At 36.4% G+C, this 5,295-nt stretch overlaps 1 pseudogene; it reads left to right on the top strand.

Annotated features, from left to right (window-relative positions):
- Window positions 1–375: 375 nt before the first annotated feature.
- On the top strand, window positions 376–3,205 carry LOC113099570 (N-acetyllactosaminide beta-1,3-N-acetylglucosaminyltransferase 3 pseudogene; annotated as a pseudogene).
- The last annotated feature ends 2,090 nt before the right edge of the window (window positions 3,206–5,295 follow it).

Here is a 5,295-nt window from a genome sequence, read left to right as displayed (position 1 = left end):
ACCCCTTTCAACTAATTCAACTAATTGCCCAATTGCACAGCCTTAAGAGCCGTGCATATCATGAATGCTGGGTCTCATTTGTTTTCTGAGAATCTACTGAACCTACTGGTAACTTGTTTGCCACGTAGCAATAAAAAAATATACGAAAAACCTTGATTATTCTGGTTAGTCACATTGTACTGCTATTATTTTGAACAATACTGTATATATATATATATATATATATGGTTTCAGCACTATAGATAAAAAGGCATAATCTGAAACTTTACTGCCATACATGCCTCTGACATCATGTTCAGTGTTCCTCTCTAGAGAAAGCTGTTCCACAGAGACGCGTTTGGATTTCCTCATTAGAGGAGAAGCCGGAGCTGTAAATAGAGGGTGTGGACTGTTGTGTACGCTCACTTCAACATGAACAAAAGCTCAAACACTTGTGTGGACCTTTTCCAAAGAAGCTAATTAACGGTCAGGTAAGATGAATAATATTTTAATCTGTTTCTTTTAGATGTTAGAAACCCAAACAATTTTTTAACTTTTTTTCACTCACAAGTAGGTCATTACACTTTAAAGTTGTTTAAATTATCTTTGGTTTCTATTAGTAATTTAGTCTAATCCTATATCGAAACTAAAGTGCGGAAGCTTTTTGTTACTTTACACTTAAATTAAGTTCAAACAATGAAATGCAATAAATAAATAAATAATAAAATAATAAAAATAATAATATATGTTTAGGCAACTATTGAGTTAACAACGTAATTCAAAAACTAATTTTAATGTATTCTGTGTAAACTGGTGACTTTTCCACACAGTAAATAGACATCCTAAATAGCTATTCGGAATACTGTATGCTAATTTGGGATTTCTATATTGATAACCATCTTAAATGTTTAATACCATGATTTTTATAATTTTTGTTTTAAAGCATTTATTTTATTTTGACCCACAGCCAGACAGCCTTATGTAGACATGTACAGTGGAAACATATTTACATTTATATATGTTTACATTTTATATTTCTATATCAACTACACTGAAACTAATAGGCGACTAATGATTTATGCTTTCCCAAATAAAAATGTATATCTGCCACGTATCTGACTTTTTATCAAATCTCGTTTGATATTGTTTTTATTTAACATAAAAAAATATATCATTCAAGTGAAGATTACAATTGTATTGTAAACATTTATTTTAGAAGGCTATATTTCATTCCATCATGTATGGCATTGGCTCTGAACTTTATTGAAAACACTGAGGTTTTTCAAAGAGAGCGGGACTGAATGCCCAAACTACACACATACACAAACTTTTATTTTTAAATTGTGCCATTTAAAAACCATTTTCTAATTATTACCAAAATACAGTGTTACTGGTGATTGCCACATTCATAGTCCTAGTAGTTCTTGACCAAGTTCAAACACTCTTGTATTTGAGTAACATTAATATTGTGTCTCTTTTCTTAAACAGGTGCAGAGATGAGAAGAAAAAAATTGCAGACGATAGTGTTACTTCTGACAGGTGTTGTGTGCCTGGTCATTATCATGACGGAAAAAGACTTTGAAAATGACTCGACACTTAAGAGCAAAGATGTATATGAGATGCTCAGTCAACAAAAGGATTTGCCCAGCTTCAAAACTCTCCAGCCTTTGTCTTCACATTGTCATCAGAATATGTCTGCTTATAATGTGACTGGATTTTCTACTCTGCCAAATCATATCCAAGACTTCCTGCTCTACCGACACTGTAGGAGTTTTCCCATGCTTCTTGATGTGCCTGATAAGTGTGGTGGACCGCAAAACTCTGCAGATGTCTTCCTTCTGCTGGTCATCAAGAGTTCTCCAGAGAATTACGATCGAAGAGAAGTTTTGCGGAAAACATGGGCTAAAGAAAGATTGCACAAAGGTGTGTGGATCCGCAGGGTCTTTATAACTGGAACGAGTAAAACTGGCTTTGAGAATCACCGGCTGAATAAACTATTGAAGCTGGAGAACCGTGAGAACCAAGACATTTTACAGTGGGACTTCAATGATTCTTTCTTCAACCTCACACTGAAGCAGATTCTTTTCTTAGAGTGGATGGAAAGATGGTGCCCGCATGTCAGATTTCTTTTAAATGGAGATGATGACATCTTTGCCAATCCGTTTAACATGGTTGAGTATGTTCAAGGTCAGGAGGACAATGATGGAAGTAAACATCTCTTCGCTGGGCACCTCATCCAGAATGTGGGTCCTATCAGACAACGTTCAAGCAAATATTTTGTCCCGGTGCAAGTACAAGAGTCTGAAAGGTATCCTCCATACTGTGGTGGAGGAGGCTTTCTTCTCTCCGGCTTCACGGCCAAAACGATCTACAAGATGTCGCACTCTATAGATCTGCTGCCCATTGATGATGTTTACATGGGAATGTGTTTGGAAAAGGCTGGCCTCAAACCTATATCCCACTTTGGAGTGAGGACCGCTGGTCTGCATATCCCCGCTGAAAATGTTGACAAATTTCACCCTTGCTTTTTCAGAGAAATCATTTTAGTCCACAGATTTCTGCCGCACATGATTTTTCTGATGTGGAATGAGATACAAAACCCACATCTGCAATGCGGAAGAACAAATTCCATGTTCAAAAACTGAACTGGGTGTGGGGAAATATAACAGCTGATTAAGAATTATTTTTTTAACATGGTGGAAATTCTAAAGTATGGTGCAGTTTTGCAAAACTACTTTCTTAAACAGTGGGTATGAGAAACAAGAGTCCATATGCATAGGTTTCTTTTTTTTACATTTATGTGTGTATTATGGAGTACAGTGCTGTATTCTAACCAAGTACAAATAATTGTAGGCTACTTATGAGTTAACGAATATATTTGCTTTCATTGAATATCTTTGTTTTTGTAATGTTTTACTTTCCTTGTTTTGTGGGGAAAATGAATACTGTTAGTCTGATAGCCTAGATTTCTCCAGATTGTTACTGTTACCAACGTCACAGAGAGCAGGGAATCCAAAAGAATAGTCTTTATTATAAATCCACTCAAAAACAGATAGGAAAAACTGGACAGCAATTGACGGTGTTTACTTATTGAATGAATCAGCTTTTTGAATGAATTGGTTGAATAAATGAATTAGTTATTCACTCATTAACAGTCAAATGCTTGGTTTCTGAAGGAATCAGCCTTGAATGAATGACTCACTCATTAACATTCACTTGCTGTAACCTACTGGCGGTTTTAATTTCATATTTAGACTTTTTTTCATTTATTAAATTATTTCAAATATCAATATTCGTTTCATGTTAAAAACAAATCATTATTATTACATTTTAAAATACTATACAAAATAATTAATCAGAATACTTACTCCTGCTCACTCACGACAAAGAACTCCCCGCTAAAGCTCGCCGTCTCTGCAAGATTAACGATGGCAGTTTGCACGCACAGCCACTTAGAAGATTTACATCTGGCAGACAGGTTGCTGACGTCGTCAAGCTTCGTTTGAGTCTGCACGTCAGAAACGGAAGTGCTAAAAAACGCTAAAACTGGGCTTCATTTGTCTCAATTGAGTTCCAATGGGGTCGCTGTGTCCATTTCTTTTACTGTCTATGGTTGTTATTGATTCTATTTGGAGTCTACCGGAAGTTAAGTAAGGTCCACAAAAGCGCTCACGCGCATTAACGTTTGTTTATGTTGATGCCGTTGAAACCGTCTATAAATTATCTCGATCTATAACGAGATGAGCGCTGCAGTTCAGAGTCTTGTCAGCCGGATTTAACGTACAACACTTGAATTCCCCAGTTTCTCCCGAAATACATGGAAGTAGGTGGCTGTTGAACTGGAGAATAGAGTAAACTTTATTGTTCTGCTATGTGTGTCTGATATATGAATAAAACACGTCGGCAAATTACATTTGATTAGATAGTTTTTGCTGCTTCCATAGACATCAGTGTGTATTTTACTACCAATGTATTGTTTTACTAGTGATTATGTATATTTAAATGTATGAAACCTAAAATAAACATTGTGTGGTCGAAAACACTGCATATTAATTATGACAAGTGCTGAGAGCGTCCGTCTCTGGCTCAATGCCAGCCAACACGCGAAAGCTGTTTGAATCTGGCAGTTCTTTGACGCCACTAAACATTATAAATCATACTCTCAGGGGCACAGAAATAAGAATCCAATATATGGTGCAATAATGCTAAAAAATGTAAAATGTAATTTACATTTTAAATTATTTTTGTTAAAATATATCTGCCGACATTCGGACTGCCAACCAATCAGCAAACAGCAGCTGCTAGCTAGCATTATGTCGCAGAGCTCCTTTTTTTATTTATTTTTTAGCAAAAAACTTGGCTTGATGGACAGCTGGACAAAAGGCCTAACATTACACCTGATGAGGATGTTTCTCCCTCCCCGGGCCCAACATCAACAGACAGTGTTGCCAAATTGGAAATGTCCAAGCATCTTACCAGAAGTTCTAAATTATCGTATTTGTAAGAAAATTATTATATTTAACAATTAACTACATTTTGACACGACCTGCAAATTACCACTAGAAGTATGGTTGGAAGGAAGTACTACTATTGGAAGGAATACTATCCATAATTTTGCACAGTCATCTGACAATAAATGTGGCACACCCAGATCTTCATATGCACACCCAGAGTCTCTTTTCTGGGTACACTACTGGTATACACGCTCATGATAATGTTTCACAATTAAGGCTGACATATGAGATTTCTTCGGAAGTATTGCTGGATACTTTATGTCCAAGTATATGTCCACCTTCTTTGTCCAAGAAAGCATTTAAATGATGTAACTTGTTGTGTTTGTTCAGTGTGACATCTTTCGGAGTTTGAACCTTTTGACATCTTCAGTGAAAGCCTCCTTTCTTTCTTCAAGACTGGTTGCTTCATTTTTTTTTTTTTTTTTTTTTTTACTCCTTTGAATTCTCTTACAAACCTCTTTAGTCTGAGACCAGTCAGAAAATTAAGTGAAGCGATTCACCATTGAATTTACTTCTTTCATCTTGACTGTGTTACTGTGGGCCTTGCAAAGCTCAGGGTCAGTCACTTCTATTTCTCCCACTGTTTCCTCTTAATGCAGAAGATCTCTCAGCCACAGAAAGTCAGGCCCTTTCAGCCAGTTTGAATGTTTCAGCTGAGCTGCACTAAGCCCTCTCTCGATCGGCCGGGTTGTTTTCCAAATTAACATGTCGCCATTGTTCAGAGCATGTACTAGACCTTATGCATGGAATTTGGTTGGCTACAAATGTGTGAAATCTTCTGGCAACGTTGTTCACATAGCTG

Source organism: Carassius auratus, unplaced genomic scaffold (genome assembly GCF_003368295.1).
Source record: "Carassius auratus strain Wakin unplaced genomic scaffold, ASM336829v1 scaf_tig00216971, whole genome shotgun sequence".
NCBI classification, from domain to species: Eukaryota; Metazoa; Chordata; class Actinopteri; order Cypriniformes; family Cyprinidae; genus Carassius; species Carassius auratus.
The sequence above is the reverse complement of the archived record's forward strand: the minus strand, read 5'-3'. Positions and strand labels throughout refer to the sequence as shown.